This window comes from Coregonus clupeaformis, chromosome 7 (assembly GCF_020615455.1).
Source record: "Coregonus clupeaformis isolate EN_2021a chromosome 7, ASM2061545v1, whole genome shotgun sequence".
NCBI classification, from domain to species: domain Eukaryota; kingdom Metazoa; phylum Chordata; class Actinopteri; order Salmoniformes; family Salmonidae; genus Coregonus; species Coregonus clupeaformis.
In genome coordinates, this window is record NC_059198.1 from 28,745,134 (window position 1) to 28,765,350 (window position 20,217).

The following is a 20,217-nucleotide window of genomic DNA, read 5'->3' on the forward strand; positions in this document are numbered from 1 at the left end:
GTGTTCTCTCTGTTCATATTACAGGAAAGCAAGACAATGATGGGAAACGGATGCTTTGTACCCAGTATATGTAATTTGCTAGCTAAATAGAAAATGATATATAGCCCTGCTGTTGTCTTTACTCATGTTGGTATGATCCTGTTTATGAAGTCTCTACGCAACACTGCACTAATGAAAAGTTCCTATATAGAGACACTTACATACATATTAACGAAAGCTTCAGATGAGTGCGCTATCAGTATTCACATTAGTACTCTTGTTCAAATGAAATGATTCTCTATTCCCATCTCCTGTGATCCACTGTTTGCGTGACATGCAGTGTCTGGAGAAAAACACCGACAGAAATGCAATGTTGAACAGTAGCTAATGGACATCTGAAACACAGCTAGAATTTCAATAAATCCGAGGACAATAGATAACGCCATTCAATTAGTTGGTAAGGATGCAATTTGCATTCTGTTGAAAGAGGTGATAGTTTGAGTGCCCTGAGGCAGCTGCCCTATAATTCAGGCGGGCCTATGAAAACCCCCAAAAGACGGCGGAACCAAGAACCAAAAGAAGAGTTTGGGGAGTCTTGTGCGCTATTCTTTTAATTACTCATCATAATGACTCCATTTAGCTGTTCAAAGACCCATTTTATAGCATTGAACAGGCCTGGGAAGCCCTGTGTCCTTGGCAGGATCAATCCTGCAGCTGCCCCAGCTAGCTGCCCCAGCTAGCCTGCACTGCAGAACTGAAAAACCTTCCCTCGGCTCAGACCCCTGAGGGAATACAAGGGTCTCTCAAATATTTACATAAAAAACAACACGTCTACATGGGTCTTCACTGTTATTAAACACATTGGTAACTCAAGACATTATTTTCCAGAGAAAAAATGTAAACCGAGAATAAAATATAAACGGACGAGAAGTGCAAAACCCCAGGAGGATTTCAAATGAAAGTAAATGTTGTTTCTTGCACATATTTGTAAAAATGAATGAAGTAACTAAATTAAGGAAACAGAATGACTAGTAAACAGGAATCACATCACATCTCCTATTAGAGCAGAATCATCCACTCCCCTCATGTTATCTCAGATGCTGATGCTCTTCTCTACTCATACGTGTAGTTTTGACAGGAATCTGACCTATTTGTGATGTAAGTGTTTCTGAGGTTGGGCAGGGGGCAGGGGGGAGCAGGAGCCCAGGAGGAGGTGCAGGCCCCATATGGTCTTGGAGAGAGAGAGCAGGAGTTTATGGCACATCACCGGCACACTGACCCTGAGCACTGAAAGGCTGGGCATCAACTCAGTCCGATCTGACTGACTGACTCTGCTCAGCTGCTGACAAGTGCAGAGGGGCACACATGGGTATGTGGACCAAAATAGCCCTGTTGTGGTCCACTTCAGTTTGACGCAATTGCTCACAATTTTTAAATCACTGCCATGCACTTTCCTCCAAGATAGTGTTCCATAAAATAAGCTATGTTGCACTGGAAACACATTCCCTTTGTGTCTGAAATAATATACTAATGTATTAATTATTGAGGACACCCTGGACACCATGTTTCAATTCGTGATAATGATAGCAATATTACAGGACATTGCTACAAGCGATTAGTGAAGTCCTTAGGTATTACTGTCTCAAGTTAATGATGTTCCCCATGGGTATGGGGTTGAATTTCCTAGACCATTAATAAATTATTGCTATGAAGATACTGCACGTATAACATTCTGTCTGCCAAGATACACAGATTGCATTACAATCTGTTCTATGTCAAATATCACACAAATTATAAAGGGAACCACAGAAAGCAACGGTAATGTCATGGCATTGGTTATCAATAGTACTGGAATTAAGTTAAGGCCGGGATTCAAACCCTACAGATTACACGCATCACACCAATTAGTTGTCTTGGATGGAATGTCAACAATATGGATTCCCAATACATTGGCTCGATTGTACTTGTACTATATTCACTGTGGAAGATGTGTAGTAGAAAGATGTTGCCAGTTAGTTGTGAGATAACCATCTGTCCATTCCACTCCCTCGGTCTGTCGACAAGAAAATACAAATCATTTTGTACTAAAGAAGAACATGACAAGGCTGAACAATAGAAAATGAATACAATGTCAACTGCCTTAAAGACATTTCTAAACTGGGGCTGTTAGTGGAAATCCAACATTTGCCAATTACAAACTTTGTTGTGTATTCCCCACTATGTTAAATACTTCAAAGCAGTGCAGCACAAAAGAGGGATGCAAATTACATTGTTAACTCAGTATTGCATTGTAAGCCGTCTCTGAGTGACCTCAATGTGATTGGTTAAGGCTGAGACTTTAACGAATGTTCAAAGGAAACAACGAAGACGGGATGAGAGATTTCAGAATGGATTGGTTGGATGAATTCATCTGAAAACAAAAAGAGCACTGGTTCCCCAAGAATTCAATGAATAATGAAATAACCATTCCCTGGCCAATTCATTTAAAGAGCATTTTGAACAGAAAAAAAATATGGGTTAGTATGTGTATCTTTTGTTATTCCTTTGCTCTGAAAAGATCCTATATTCACCCTACTTAAAGCAATCACAATAATGTGTGATATGTGTGATTTGCAGAAAATACAAATACAAAAAGACAAAAACAAATCTTCCAGGTATGAAAAAATGCCATAGGCTCACAAAAGCTTTGAAGAAGAAGAAAGTGAATTGCTAAGTGCGGTGGCTTTTTGTACAAGAGTGTAATTCCAAGGGAATATTCCCAAAAGGCAGAGCTGGAGACATATGCAGCACTACACAGCACAGTAACATACAGTGAAAGGATGATGTAAGGTTTACTGCATTTTTAGGACCTAGTAACATTAGCATTTCACTGCACCTGCTATAACACCTGCTAAATTGTGTACGCGACCAATAAACTTTGATTTGATTTGAGATGTCTTAAAAGCAAGACCGCCATAAGAGAGGGCTGAGGGCTTTGCCTCTAGTGGCTGGCCCTCTTGGAGGTCATTTTAAGAGGAGAAGTATGCAGTCGTGTGTTCATGAGTGTCACCATAATGCTTCTTGGTGATGGGCTGAGATGCACACACTGGGATTATGCTTAGACAATCACCACGGGGACACCCTATGAAAATGAACACCCTCCACATGATGGAAACAGAAGCCCTGTTTATACCTGTAGATGATTTAAATATGCATTGTGATCTGATTGTGATCATATCTTCCTGACTACCTCCGGAGGTAGTCAGGGATCCATTGTATCTGGATATCAATCAACTGTAAACAGATCTGGATAGTCAAACCATTTAAATCATAATTATACTGGTCTGTAAAATTGAAATATTTTGACCACACAATGAATCATCAGTTGGATTGAAAAGTGACTATAGAGATATATATGTGGCGGTACAATGCAACCAACCTCTCTAAATGCAATGCAACCAACCTAATCTAAAAACAATGGAGTCAGGCGATTAAGTTAAGTTTGGGTGGAAAATACTGATTCCAGGAAGACCACATGGATCATTTTCCAAGGCAACTATTTGTTTCATATTCGTTGAACTCTCACTTTGTTGGGCTATGCTCAAGATCCAGTACGAAAACAGACCCTGTTTCTGTAAACTTGATTTCACATCTGAGTGAGTCAGTCTCTCCATTAGACCTGGAGGCATGGAAGCGAGGAGCCACACTGTTAGTTCCCCCTAGGGAGACTGAGAGAGTACGACTTTTCTGATGGACCCGCAAACAGCAAGCCACTAGGAAAACAACACACACCGAAATCCTTGAAATTAACATGCCAAAAATAGATTATATAGTGTTATTATCTACCATCAGGCAATGTAAATATTCTCTGGCCCTTCCAAACACATTTCAAACAAATTGGCTTTCCAGATACTTTTAGTACAAGTTTACTGGTTCAATATTGATGGTATATGGCATTATTGTACAAGCTTGTGTACTTGAAATGTTAAGATGAGTTGTTATGCTGAAAGAAGTGTGAGAAAAGTTAAGTTAAATTACACCAACACAACACGTGTGAGATACATTTCTTTAGTCCATGGGGAGCTGGAATCTTCAGGCGATCTCATTTAACCGACCACCAAAATGCTAATAAGCTAAAAAATAATAACGCACTACCTTAGTTAAAGGAAGGACCTCAGGACACAAGGGAGGAGAACACTGTTCATGTTTTTTATTTGGTATTTTTGTGAGAAATTAGAGATGGAACTTCAGCTTGACTCTAACTCATTTTCAAGCTTAATGCTCATGACCAGCTGTAATGGTGAGGTTGACTAACTACTCTAGAGAGAATTGATAACATCAGCGGATATTGGCATCATGTACAGTACGCCCTAATTGGACTCTGGAGGTGTAGTGGAGCATTTGTGTAATGTGATACAATGAGGACTATACTGTCTATAACCATATTTTGTAACGCCTACATGTTTGCTAATGTTGATGCTCTGACGAATGCTAGAATTACAAAAAAAGTGAAACTCTTCAAGTATGCTGTGATAAAATAACATTCCATCATTACTTGTTGGCTTTCACCTTTTGCGACCAGTCAGTTGAAATGCTAACGTTCATATGACATTCATGAGCCATCTAAAAATGTAATCATGTCATGAATACATCAAGATGACATTGTCATGACTGTAAGGAATTCACTCCCCCCCATCCCCCACCCACTGTCATTTTAGAAGCTCTTCATGTCCAAATATGATGTCTGCTCACTATTCCATTATGTAAAGTTAATACTTCAACCTGTCAACGTAACAAATGTCGCGCTCAATGTTATTGTCACGCCCTGATCTGTTTCACCTGTCTTTGTGCTTGTCTCCACCCCCCTCCAGGTGTCGCCCATCTTCCCCATTATCCCCAGTGTATTTATACCTGTGTTCTCTGTTTGTCTGTTGCCAGTTCGTCTTGTCTCGTCAAGCCTACCAGCGGTTTTCCCATACTCCTGTTTTGCTCTAGCCCCTGTTTTCTAGTTTTTCCCTGTTTTGACCATTCTGCCTGCCCCAACCTGAGCCTGCCTGCCGTTTCTGTACCTTTCGGACTTTGCTCTGGATTACTGACCTCTGCCTGCCCTTGACCTGTCGTTTGCCTGCCCCATTTTTGTAAATAAAGTTTAGCTATTTCGAACGGTCTTCATCTGGGTCATGATAGTTATAGCACCTAAAAGCTGTATAATTAACTCTTGCCCTGCAAAAGAGCACTATGCAGATCTGTGTAAGGCTGAATTTAAGACAAGGTTTCAACATCTTTTGTTACATCCACTTTCATGGAGTATAGTGCTCGTTCATGGTGGTTGTGAACATGGCTGTTCTGCTCTAAAGTAAAAAAGAGTGAATGGCGCACTGAGGAATGCTAGGGGAAGCTATTAAATGACATGCACTGAGGGGGTTTTTCTGTGTACTTTGCCGGGGGAATTATTCATTTAGTAGCTGATCTTTGCCTCTTTGGGAAGGCTGTGTCTGAATAGTAATGTGCTCCTGAGAATGGCCTCATACACACAGATGTGACAAAGAGATTAATGTACTCCCTTGCCTGTTTTTGCTCTCAAGGATCATTCACCAAGAGCATCCTCATAGAGATTTCTAAAGGGCCATATTGACTTTTATACTTAATCAAAGCAGGATCTCTTAAGTGACACAGGCAATAATTTGTTATTATACTGGATATGTAGGGTGGAAATATTAGCATGACAATATAACAGGCTCTCTGCATGTGTTTTTTTTACTCTGGGGCTATTATTGCTTTGAGCAGCTTTTCTCCGGGCCTCAAAAGCTACGGAGAGTTGCATGGAAATCCAGTGTATAATGGTGATCTAGGATTGCTTCTGAGGCACAAAAAGGAAAGTATGGGAGCCCTTAAGACACTAATGGATCGAGATTATTTTCAGGAATAGAAAAGATTCTTCCAACATTGTGTGCTTTCAATACAACAAAGACGAAGCTACATGAAGACACCAAAGTGATTGATGGAATGGGTATTTTTCAAACATGAATGGCACACTATACGGTAACACTTTATTTGGATAGATCAGTAACATTTCAGCTAACTATCTACTAACCCTGACCCTAGTTCTAACCATAACCTTAACCCTTAACCTACACTAAACTTAACCCTAACCCTAACCCTAAACTTAATCCGTATCCTAACCCTGATTCGAAACCTAACCCTAACCGTAACCGTAACCTTAGCAAGCAGTTGCTTATCAACAGATAGTTTGTTGATAGTATGACCATCTGTAGAGCATCTATAGATGGAAAATCCAGACTGCAAATTAAGTGTGACCCACCATAATTAACGGAAGAGATAGCTTGATCAGTGATGAGATGAGCTTTAAAATAGTTTCCATTAAATCTCTTAACCCATGACTTCATCCATTAACCTCTGAAACACCACAAGTCAACATGCTGACACAAACAACTGCCCCCCTTTTGTGAAGTCCTTTTCAAGTCGCGTTAAAATAATTATTAGATAATCCATTGAAACTAGAACACAACACCATGAAACGAGTAGCCTGCTCACTGGTGCCTGATGCATCTTTCATCACAATATAACAGCCTGAAGAACATCTATTTTTAACCAGCTCTTGGTATTCAGTTATTAATGAAACATATCAAGTAACACATCATATTTATGTATCTATTTTCCATGTGGAAGATTACTTTCCTTTGTAATCCCTGCTACAGGGCTGGAGTACTGTAGCAGGCTAATCAGGAAACACAAAACAAAAGTGAGGCTAATTAACAGTCCTCATGGGGTATAGTTTCTTTGAGGGATACAGCTAAGCCTGCTACCTGGATCACAACCAAGAACGTCGATAACCGACACGTCTCACTGAAATGTATATTCGATTAAATGTTATAAGGAAGTCAGGTGGGAACAAATTTGGTAACAAAACTCTAGAGGCACAACAGATCTACGTTCAAGAATAAGATATTTTCCAGAGAATATCAGTAAAACACCAAAACATCATCTCCTGATATGCCCCAAGCTTGAAATGAGAATGAGAAGGCCTGCAGTGCCTCCTGATCTCTCAACAACTCTCCCTGCCAGAAAAAGATGGAGATAACTATTGTCATCAGTGCCATTAGTGGGTTTGGACTCAGTGGAATTTTGGGGACATTGAGCAGGACCACTGGAGCACTGTAGAGCATCACAGTGCTGAGTCATAAAGGTCCTCTCTCTGTCTGAGAAGAATATTAATCAGAGTAAGTTGGACATATTCAAAATCTACTATTCTAGACTTGGAGAACAAATAGCTAATCCAAAATGAACTCCTGGTAACATTGGCCTGCAGATGTAATGTGTCAGACTGCACAATGCCACAGAATAATGAGCTACAGCACCATGGAAACAAATATCTTCTCATTTAAACAAGTATAAGAAATGCCTCCCTTGTGAGGAATTTCAATTTATGTATGTAGATCTGAAGGAAGGATGTGGCCTGTAAAAGGTAAACAGCATTGATATGCCATGAGGATATTGTATAGTCAGCCCCCCATTAAGGCCAGTTGCACTCTAATTGATGGAAGCAGAGCACATCTGAGGTGTAAGTCCCTGCACCCTGTGCTGCATGTTGATGTCCTTCACATTTTTAGCAAGCTTGAGGCATAATGCTGGAAGAAATAACAGGGTCCTCTCCAAATGCATAAACAAAACAACTGCAGATTACAAATTACTTGAAGAGCGTTAACTGGTGGTGTGCCTGCGGCTAGACTGAATTGTACTGTACTGAACGATGCGAGAGGTTTGTACATTCTTTGTGGACAATCCAAAATGAGGAAATGACCTGAGCTGTCTTTCCCCTATTTCACCTAACTCTTTTTAAGTATCGAGTTGAAGGAAAGGAAGTGCAATGTTGAGGGTGGCTGACTGTAGGCTGCACCAATCATTAGGGCTGTGTTGAACAATCCCACTGCACACATACTCTCTACAGGAGGGACGGTAGCGGGCCAAGTGTTCTGTTCCTGCTTCAGGAGTTTGTTTAACAAGCTTATGTTACGAGACACCACCTCCTAGCTGCTTTACGGAACAGAGAGAAGTGCCCTGTACTTTTAACACATCCTTGTCCAATGCTCCAAAGCAATGAGTCAAAGTGAACAGTCATCCAGCCATCCGGCCAAGCTCTCCCATACTGTTAATGTATGCCCATTCAAATATTCAACATTGATAAAACTAAAAGTGGAAAATCAATTTGCTGCTTCTGATTCCGTTATGAGCATGTTATCATTCAGAGCACACTGGGCTTCTGCTGCAATGTGGCCCACTGAAGCCTCTGGGAATCACTCACCACCACGACATCCTACTTGTCAGGTTAGGGCACTTTGTTCTGGCTGCAGTATGAGCTCAATAAATCACCACACAATAACCTGGAGCTGGGTGGCCCTTCTGAATATAGACACCCAATGTCAATAGCCATGCACATATTGCTGGACCAAGTCTTGACACAATGTTTGCCTTGAGAGCATTCGTTTTTGCAGAAAATCACATACTAGGATCTCTAAAATGAGGAGCCTCTTGGATTCTCTAAGTGATCAAACACAAATGGATACATAAATCAGGAAAAGGACAAATTGTAATAAAATCGTCCCGCAGCTGATTTTTTTCAGTTTACTTCAAGAGTGCTCAATAGTGGAAAGATTCAGTAGCTGAGTGTTTGCACTCTAAGCATTACACAACGTCTTCATATTAATGACTGTTGCCACAGTTGATTCATTAAAGGGCCTGAGAGAGATGGTAATGTGCTTTTGGGTCTGATAAAGGCACAGTGTTGACGTCTAGCTTAGAATCCAGAGCAGCACAGTGTAACAACAACATCTTCCAAACACAGCTGTGGCGTAGCATTCTATACCACACACCAAACAGACGTTTTGGTTTGATACAATAACTAGGAGATATCAAGATTTTTGGACCTCTTTAAACGGTTGCTTGACATGTTAACCATCCTTAATAACCCTAGCCTATTTAATCATGCTTTGATACAAGGGGTAGATGACATTCAACTATTAAGATAGAGGAATTCATTTTCTTAAATGTAATTGAATGATAATTATTCAGAATTAAAGTGAATTGGACATTCTCAGCTATTTGAGAGGACACAAAACAAACGGGACACGAAAAAAATCATCAATGTCATGTATCTAGAATGATTCTGAAGTATGATTGAACTTGCACAGAAGTGCTTACAAAGGAAAACATTATGTATTAAATTATTTGGAGTTTCAAATAATAATATTGACTCACTGAAAGTGTTCTCTTTCTAGGAGGAAAACCTGAGGCAATGCTTGAGCCCAACGATCCAGTGTTGATTTTTAATACATTTGTTAACACTGCTGCAAGACTATCCACAAGTGACTCGGCAAATTCACACAATTCGTTGTTTGCTTGTCGCCGCCACACCTCTCTGCCCCCTGCCTGCTCCAGGGCTGTGTTGTGTTCGTGTGCCTGAAGCATGAGGCCTTCATTAGAGAGACACTCTGAGAGCCTGCTGAGTCTTAGCCCAGACTGGGTCTCCTGCCATGTCAATCAAACAGCAGTACAAGGGGACAGAGCCGTTTACAATCTCAAAGCAAAGAAACGCCAGTCAATGCACCCCAAAATAGATTGATGAGCTCGCCTTTCAACGGTGCAACATGTATAGCACCTGGAGCGCAGACAAGGAGTAGCTACAGATTGGAGTAATTGGCAAAAAGATGGCCACAAGCTTTACTCTGTACCAGCATCACCAGCATCCTTCATTTTAAGCGGACTGCTGTTTGTTAGCTCGCAGTAACGGAAAGGTTTCGACTTATTACCATAGACAAGTAAACAACTATAATTCACAAGAGGTGAAGCTAAATCCTCATGGCCAAATGCTTTGTCGTTTCTTATGCACCACTACCATTACTGTAGCTGCCTCTGGTGTACAGTACAGTAGCATTACTGCCTCTGGTGTACAGTACAGTAGCATTACTGCCTCTGGTGTACAGTACAGTAGCATTACTGCCTCTGGTGTACAGTACAGTAGTGTTACTGCCTCTGGTGTACAGTACAGTAGTGTTACTGCCTCTGGTGTACAGTACAGTAGTGTTACTGCCTCTGGTGTACAGTACAGTAGCATTACTGCCTCTGGTGTACAGTACAGTAGCATTACTGCCTCTGGTGTACAGTACAGTAGCATTACTGCCTCTGGTGTACAGTACAGTAGTGTTACTGCCTCTGGTGTACAGTACAGTAGTGTTACTGCTTCTGGTGTACAGTACAGTAGCGTTACTGCCTCTGGTGTACAGTACAGTAGCATTACTGCCTCTGGTGTACAGTACAGTAGTGTTACTGCCTTTGGTGTACAGTACAGTAGAATTACTGCCTCTGGTGTACAGTACAGTAGTGTTACTGCCTCTGGTGTACAGTACAGTAGCATTACTGCCTCTGGTGTACAGTACAGTAGTGTTACTGCCTCTGGTGTACAGTACAGTAGCATTACTACCTCTGGTGTACAGTACAGTAGTGTTACTGCTTCTGGTGTACAGTACAGTATTGTTACTGCTTCTGGTGTACAGTACAGTAGCATTACTGCCTCTGGTGTACAGTACAGTAGCATTACTGCCTCTGTATTGATTTGAAATCATACCTACTGCATGACAGCTGCTCTCTGAGCGATATATATAGGTTTCTCTTTTCTATTCTTCCAGTGCTAATGGGTTGGGCTATATTAAAGAACCAAGAACCAATGTTTTGCCTAAGGCAATCCCACACACTCGACATAATGTAATTTCCCTCAGTATTATCTGAGGTATTAAGGTTCTAGCTTTGAAGGACACTCCCACCTTATCTAGGGAAGTCTTGACCACGCCTTGCTATGCCATAAAGGAACCATACCTTCTGATCCGAGTGGTGGATTCATTGAAATGTAAAAAGTGCCTGAGTATAAAGTAGACTTAGATCCACAGTTCACATGGTTATCACGCAAGCCTACGTCACAAAATGAATAATTTACCGAAGTAAGTAATATGAAATGGAACTTAAAAGGTATTTGTCTTTGCTCTTGGGTAATCCAAATGTTTTCCTTTGAAACAATTGCATTATTCATGGCACCTTTGAAAGTCATGTGTAGCACATACTGTAGCACTGCTCACGCTTTCTCCCCAACCGTACTGCACTGTGCCTGGCTGGGAACCAGGCACATAGAGAACCACTATGCTTACAGTGGATGGGAGGTGAGAGATTTGCCTCAAACACCCTTACCTAGACAACCATCAGGAGACTGATGGGACATTGGTATGTTGCTACACAGAATGAATTTCCTTTCTGCAAATGAAATGTGAAATACAGGCCTACTGTAGAGGACCATGGTGGCACCATGTTCATTATGGACCATTATGGCAGCAAGTAGCCTAGCGGTTAGAGAGGCGAGCCAGCAGCCGGAGGGTTTTCAGTTCAAATCCCGGGTCCGCCCTTCACGTGTCAGTGGAGATGTGGCTCTGCTAATGTGACTATAGATCAGGCTTATGAACCATGCTACTGCCCATGGGGCCAAACAACACTAATGTTACACTAGCAGCACTGTACATGTAGCTCCTCCTACACGATACTGCTGTTAGGAGGCATTCATACACATGAGACAGATCTTACACAGTCAGAGGAAACTGTGTATTGTATGTAGATGAATTTTTGCAAATTCAATTAACTATCTACATACAGTGGCTTGCGAAAGTATTCACCCCCCTTGGCATTTTTCCTATTTTGTTGCCTTACAACCTGGAATTAAAATGGATTTTTTGGGGGTTTGTATCATTTGTCACACCAAACATGTTTGCTTATTTTTTTCTTTAAGCAATGGCTTTTTTCTGACCACTCTTCCATAAAGCCCAGGTCTGTGGAGTGTATGGCTTAAAGTGGTCCTATGGACAGATATTCCAATCTCCGCTGTGGAGCTTTGCAGCTCCTTCAGGGTTATCTTTGGTCTCTTTGTTGCCTCTCTGATTAATGCCCTCCTTGCCTGGTCCGTGAGCCCTCTCTTGGCAGGTTTGTTGTGGTACCATAATCTTTCAATTTTTTTATATAATGGATTTAATGGTGCTCCGTGGAATGTTCAAAGTTTCTGATCTTTTTTTGTAACCCAACCCTGATCTGTACTTCTCCACAACTTTGTCCCTGACCTGTTTGGAGAGCTCCTTGGTCTTCATGGTGCCGCTTGCTTGGTGGTGCCCTTTGCTTAGTGGTGTTGCAGACTCTGAGGCCTTTCAGAACAGGTGTATATATACTGAGATCATGTGACACTTAGATTGCACACAGGTGGACTTTATTTAACTAATTATGTGACTTCTGAAGGTAATTGGTTGCACCAGATCTTATTTATGGGCTTCATAGCAAAGGGGGTAAGTACAAATGCACGCGCCACTTTTCCGTTATTTATTTTTTAGAATTTTTTGAAAAAAGAAATTTTTTTCATTTCACTTCAACAATTTGGACTTTTTTGTGTATGTCCATTACATGAAATCCAAATAAAAATCCATTGAAATTACATGTTGTAATGCAACAAAATAGCAAAAACACCAAGGGGGATGAATACTTTTGCAGGGCACTGTAATATCGAGAGCTTGGGACTATAAGGTTCTATCTGGATTTTTGTCAAAAATGTGTTATTGACATAGCCTTGTTCTGTTCATTGTTCTCTACCTATATAGTACTGTAAATACTGTACCCCCAATTCATGTTAAGTTCAAAAGAATACTAAATCAAAATTGCTGACACCTTTCAAACCAATGAGGGTTCGGAAATGTTAAAGCCAATTATCTAAGAATCGTTGTTTTAGAACCTTACAGTCCCAAGCTCTCAATATGTTGATGCAACGTGATTACTTTGATAAAGCTCAAATAACAAGGGAACAAGGGAACTATCTTGACTCAACCAACAGTTTTTTGCCCGGAGGGGGGTAACCTTTAATGGATTCGAAAAGTTCAGTTAGAGAAGAGATGTCTACTTCCCTTTCTGCCGGAGAGAAAACAAGAGTGCACCATTCCTTGACACACACGTCTATCTGTAATGTAATGGATATGGTGGGCATTTTACTGTTTGTCTTTAAAATGCCTCATTTAGTGGAAGCTTGACAGTGATTTGTCACTGTGCTGGCACGGGGAAACGTAGTGCCAACCTCATTAGAACAATGATTCCATGAGCATGCTCCGTCCTGTAGGAGCCAGCAGAATGCACGATCCACAGGCCCACAAATGGCTTGCTTCTCTAATGAGTGCCCATTTGGTGTCTTTCATTTAATTATTTCTCCCATGCCTGCAGTCAGTAAATAAGCCTGAAATGTACCCAACCCAGATAATAACGTGAACTAAATATCCCCTTGAAGATATCTTTATTGGTTGTTTGCTTTAGCTCCGAGCCCCCGAGAGTAAACTTCAGGGAATGGAATGTTTGACCTTTTCCAAGCTGGAACAATAAAGGCCTGATGACTTGTACCAGATTGTTCTTATTTCAGCTATCTCACAGCACAGCTAATTAACAATAGACAGAGAATGAGCTTCCCCTGCGCTTCTATAATCTCTCTGTAAACATAATCCAGTCACCATACTTTAAAATTATCCTTTGATGTGCCATTGATCTGTGTTATGACGCAGCCTATCCTGTTAACAGACAATTTACATTAGGGAAAAGGGACACAACGTGAGATGCAATGTGGGAAAGGCATGTCTGAACAAATTGTTGAGGGAAGAGGACAGCCTTTTCTGTTCACAAACAACTACAAAGCAGATCTTTCTTTTCTGTCTAGAGAGAAATAAATCCTTACGACTCAAGCTGGCATTACTTATTATTATTATTATTTTTTTAAATTATTATTCTATGATACAATTTAATCACAGGCAAAATGGTATTGAATGCTATAGTCATGTAAATTCACCAGTACTTTGTATTTTATTTAAATGTTTTTACACATATCTAGTCGTGTGGAAATGCTTTTACTGTAAATAGACCTTGTACATGGCATTTTAACTGAACCCTTGCCTGTACATACAGGTGAGAAGTGTTTGACTGGTAAGCTTTAGGAAGAGGTGAGTAGCACAGCTTGTCCTGGTGAACTGTATCTCCACACCCTCCTTGCCTCTCCTTCAGCTCTCCTGCCACTGGGTTCCATTAAGCAGCTGAGATGTAAGACAGCAAATTATCCCCGTACGTCACCTCCCTGATCCACGCTGGCTGACACACGTCCATCACTCTAATATGTTTAAGGAACACTGCGGAGAAAGAGAGCCCAGAGATGGACGTCCTCCTCTTTCCCCTCTCCCCTCTCCCCTCTGCCTTGAGTTATGATTGACTGGGCCTTCTTTTGGGAAGGTACTGTAAGAGTCTGTCAGAGAGTTAGACATCTACCAATCAGTAGAGTCTGTTTTTTTCTCTCTCTCTCCCATGCCCTCTCTTTCTTACTCTGCCTTAGCTCTTCCTCTGTGCACAATACAGTGTGGATCGAAAGTGGCCCCAAACCAGCACAAGTATCTTGTTATCTCTGTATGCAGGTCAGAGTTTCACCTCTGGAACTTACAAATCCGATCAAATTCTCAGTGTGACAAATGTACCTTTCAGTCTGGGAATACGTTTTCTCTAGGCCTCAGGGAAGAGGGATCTGCTTAACACATTATCCCCAGATGAAAATGTAATATTGTTTGACTGATAACCATGAGTCTCTCACAAATGAGTCAGACTCCAGAACAAGAATAGCTAGTCGTTTTGTATCTCACTGTTGAGGTGTTGCTAGTGACAGTACTATGTTTAAATGTCTTAATCTGGCTGACTGAATTCACATAACGTAACAGGATTTAATATCTTGAATTCTTCAGCAGTATGGTTGAAAATTGGTGTTAAAAGGAAGTGATCCAGTAAAATTTAGATAAAATGTTGTAGCGAAGCTACAGTATATGAACATTTTTCACATGCATTTGAGCAGAGCAAATTACAATTTTCATTATAATATACTATGAAGAATCTCTGTGGGCTGTGGGAAAGGCATGTTGTGTTTGCGCCCTGATGTTGTATTCGCTGCTCTGGCACCCCAATGGTGAAACAAGCTCCCCCACGACGCCAGGACAGCGGAGTCTCTGACCACCTTCCGGAGACACTTGAAACCCTACCTCTTTAAGGAATACAGTGGGAAAAGTATAAAGTAATCCTTCTTCCCCCACACCCCATAAAAAAAAAGGTGGTTGCCCCACTGGCTATCATAAGTTGAATTCCCCAATTTGTAAGTCGCTCTGGATAAGAGCGTCTGTTAAATTATGTAAATGTAAAATGTATGGAGACCCCAAGATAACGACTAAAAGAGTTCAAGGAACCCTGCTGTCACGGATCCCCCCGGTACTGCTGCTCATTCCGTTCACCAGCTCCGGAGGTCTACGTCACCGGCCTTCTAAGCGTCACTGACCTGGTTCATTACCACCAACCCCGGACTGTCTTGTCTCATTACGCACACCTGGTTCCCATTCCCCCTGATTAGTATGTGTATATATGTTCCCCATTGTCCTTGACGATTATTGTCCCATGTCCATTGGTCTCGTGAGTACATTGTATTACAGATTACATACCGAGTAATTGTGCACTTGTTATTACGAGTCTTGTCCTGTGTATTATTTAGAGGTTTACACCTCGCTCTTTTGTTTGGGTTACATCCCTGTGTTATATATATATAAATATATATATATATATATATATATATATATAAATATATATATATATATATATATATATATATATATATATATATATATATATATATATATATACATATACACATATACACATATATACATATATATATACGTGTTTGTTTTGGGCTTCGTCCCAGTCGTTTTCCATGACGTACCTTATGTTGGGTAGAGTAATAAAAAAACCTATTACGCATTCCTGCGCCTGTCTTCTATCAGTATACAATGTGACACCTGCTAATTTGTTTATAATGAACATTCAAATACAAAATACAATATTATTTAGTAGACCAATCCACATACAAAAGTTTGGGGTCACTTAGAAATGTCCTTGTTTTCCATGAAAACATACATGAAATGAGTTTGAATAGGAAATATAGCAAAATGAATAGGACAAGGTTAGTCATTGACAAGTTTAGAAATAATGATTTTTAATTGAAATAATAATTGTGTCCTTCAAACTTTGCTTTCGTCAAAGAATCCTCCATTTGCAGCAATTACAGCCTTGCAGACCTTTTGCATTCTAGTTGTCAATTTGTTGAGGTAATCTGAAGAGATTTCACCCCATGCTTCCTGAAGCACCTCCCACAAGTTGGATTGGCTTGATGGGCACTTCTTATGTACCATATAGTCAAGCTGCTCCCACAACAGCTCAATAGGGTTGAGATCCGGTGACTGTGCTGGCCACTCCATTATAGACAGAATACCAGCTGACTGCTTCTTCCCTAAATAGTTATTGCGTAGTTTGGAGCTGTGCTTTGGGTCATTGTCCTGTTGTAGGAGGAAATTGGCTCCAATCAAGCGCCGTCCACAGGGTATGGCATGACATTGCAAAATGGAGTGATAGCCTTCCTTCTTCAAGATCCCTTTTACCCTGTACAAATCTCCCACTTTACCACAACCAAAGCACCCCCAGACCATCCCAATGCCTCCACCATACTTGACAGATGGCATCAGGCACTCCTCCAGCATCTTTGTATTTGGTCTGTGTCTCACAAATGTTCTTCTTTGTGATCCAAACTTCGATTAGTCAGTCCATAACACTTTTTCCCAATCTTCCTCTGTCCAGTGTCTGTGTTCTTTTGCCCATCTTAATCATTTATTTTATTGACCAGTCTGAGATATGGCTTTTTCTTTGCAACTCTGCCTAGAAGATCAGCATCACGGAGTCGCCTCTTCACTGTTGACGTTGAGACTGGTGTTTTGCGGGTACTATTTAATGAACTGCCGGTTGAGGACCTGTGAGGCGTCTGTTTCTCAAACTAGACACTCTAATGTATTTGTCCTCTTGCTCAGTTGTGCACCGGGGCCTCCCACTCCTCTTTCTATTCTGGTTAGAGCCAGTTTGAGCTGTTCTGTGAAGTGAGTAGTACACAGCGTTGTACGAGATCTTCAGTTTCTTGGCAATTTCTCGCATGGAATATCCTTAATTTCTCAGAACAAGAATAGACTGACGAGTTTCAGAAGAAAGTTATTTGTTTCTGGCCATTTTGAGACTGTATTCGAACCCACAATTGCTGATGCTCCAGATACTCAACTAGTCTCAAGAAGGCCAGTTTTATTGCTTCTTTAATCAGCACAACAGTTTTCAGCTGTGCTAACATAATTGCAAAAGGGTTTTCTAATGATCAATTAGCCTTTTAAAATGATAAACTTGGATTAGCAAGCACAAAGTGCCATTGGAACACAGGACTGATGGTTGCTGATAATGGGCCTCTGTACGCCTATGTAGATATTCCATTAAAAATCAGCCGTTTCCAGCTACAATAGCCATTTACAACATTAACAATGTCTACACTGTATTTCTGATCAATTTGATGTAATTTTAATGGACAAAAAAATTGCTTTTCTAAGTGACCCCAAACTTTTGAACGGTAGTATAGTGGGGGAAAAAAGTATTTAGTCAGCCACCAATTGTGCAAGTTCTCCCACTTAAAAAGATGAGAGAGGCCTGTCATTTTCATCATAGGTACACGTCAACTATGACAGACAAAATGAGAAAAACAAATCCAGAAAATCACATTGTAGGATCTTTAATGAATTTATTTGCAAATTATGGTGGAAAATAAGTATTTGGTCAATAACAAAAGTTTCTCAATACTTTGTTATATACCCTTTGTTGGCAATGACACAGGTGAAACGTTTTCTGTAAGTCTTCACAAGGTTTTCACACACTGTTGCTGGTATTTTGGCCCATTCCTCCATGCAGATCTCCTCTAGAACAGTGATGTTTTGGGGCTGTCGCTGGGCAACACGGACTTTCAACTCCCTCCAAAGATTTTCTATGGGGTTGAGATCTGGAGACTGGCTAGGCCACTCCAGGACCTTGAAATGCTTCTTACGAAGCCACTCCTTCGTTGCCCGGGCGGTGTGTTTGGGATCATTGTCATGCTGAAAGACCCAGCCACGTTTCATCTTCAATGCCCTTGCTGATGGAAGGAGGTTTTCACTCAAAATATCACGATACATGGCCCCATTCATTCTTTCCTTTACACGGATCAGTCGTCCTGGTCCCTTTGCAGAAAAACAGCCCCAAAGCATGATGTTTCCACCCCCATGCTTGACAGTAGGTATGGTGTTCTTTGGATGCAACTCAGCATTCTTTGTCCTCCAAACACGACGAGTTGAGTTTTTACCAAAAAGTTCTATTTTGGTTTCATCTGACCATATGACATTCTCCCAATCCTCTTCTGGATCATCCAAATGCACTCTAGCAAACGGGCCTGGACATGTACTGGCTTAAGCAGGGGGACTCGTCTGGCACTGCAGGATTTGAGTCCCTGGCGGCGTAGTGTGTTACTGATGGTAGGCTTTGTTACTTTGGTCCCAGCTCTCTGCAGGTCATTCACTAGGTGGTTCTGTGATTTTTGCTCACCGTTCTTGTGATCATTTTGACCCCACGGGGTGAGATTTACATTTACATTTACATTTTAGTCATTTAGCAGACGCTCTTATCCAGAGCGACTTACAGGAGCAATTAGGGTTAAGTGCCTTGCTCAAGGGCACATTTACGTCATTTAGCAGACGCTCTAATCCAGAGCGACTCACAAATTGGTGCATTCACCCTATAGCCAGTGGGATAACCACTTAAAAAAAAAAATTGTGGGGGGGTGGGGGGGGGGGGGGTAGAAGGATTACTTTATCCTATCCCAGTTATTCCTTAAAGAGGTGGGGTTTCAAATGTCTCCCGGAAGGTGGTGAGTGACTCCGCTGTCCTGGCGTCGTGAGGGAGCTTGTTCCACCATTGGGGTGCCAGAGCAGCGAACAGTTTTGACTGGGCTGAGCGGGAACTATGCTTCCGCAGAGGAAGGGGAGCCAGCAGGCCAGAGGTGGATGAACGCAATGCCCTCGTTTGGGTGTAGGGACTGATCAGAGCCCGAAGGTACAGAGGTGCCGTTCCCCTCACTGCTCCATAGGCAAGCACCATGGTCTTGTAACGGATGCGAGCTTCAACTGGAAGCCAGTGGAGTGTGCGGAGGAGGGGGGTGACGTGAGAGAACTTGGGAAGGTTGAACACCAGATGGGCTGCGGCATTCTGGATGAGTTGTAGGGGTTTAATCTTGCGTGGAGCCCCAGATCGAGGGAGATTATCAGTGGTCTTGTATGTCTTCCATTTCCTAATAATTGCTCCCACAGTTGATTTCTTCAAACCAAGCTGCTTACCTATTGCAGATTCAGTCTTCCCAGCCTGGTGCAGGTCTACAATTTTGTTTCTGGTGTCCTTTGACAGCTCTTTGGTCTTGGCCATAGTGGAGTTTGGAGTGTGACTGTTTGAGGTTGTGGACAGGTGTCTTTTATACTGATAACAAGTTCAAACAGGTGCCATTAATACAGGTAACGAGTGGAGGACAGAGGAGCCTCTTAAAGAAGAAGTTACAGGTCTGTGAGAGCCAGAAATCTTGCTTGTTTGTAGGTGACCAAATACTTATTTTCCACCATAATTTGCAAATAAATTCATAAAAAATCCTACAATGTGATTTTCTGGATTTTTTTCCCTCAATTTGTCTGTCATATTTGAAGTGTACCTATGATGAAAATTACAGGCCTCTCTCATCTTTTTAAGTGGGAGAACTTGCACAATTGGTGGTTGACTAAATACTTTTTTCCCCACTGTATATATATATATATATATTGGATTACCTGACAATTTCCAGTAAAATAATGGAGAGGAAAGAAATACCATTGAAAGCAATCCCAGTGAGTGTGCTATGCATACTGCCCACTTGGTTTGAACAGTCTTGCACTTAATCCAACTCTGTGCCGACACGACATGCTGAGAACCTAATTTACGATGCTCTGTAGGAAATGGAAAGGTATTAGCCGATGCAGCCTCTTGACTACTTCAAGGAGGCAAAGTGAAGGTTTGACGCAGGGCAGGGGCCGTTTGAGGGAAAGGTGTCCTGTGTAACATTACTTCTGTGTACTACTCCCTAAGTCCCTGGACAGTTGGTTGAGGCACCAGCCCTCAGAGTGATCTTGGGAAATCTAAGATCAATGGACAGTACTGGGGGAAATGGTGTCAACCTCAGGGAGGGATCTGCTC

General features: G+C 41.4%; 1 protein-coding gene across 1 annotated transcript in view; it reads right to left on the reverse strand.

Moving 5' to 3' along the window:
- The window catches only part of LOC121569542 (protein ELFN1-like), a 100,012-nt gene that overhangs the window by 44,603 nt on the left and 35,192 nt on the right, over positions 1 to 20,217 (reverse strand). The window lies entirely within an intron of this gene.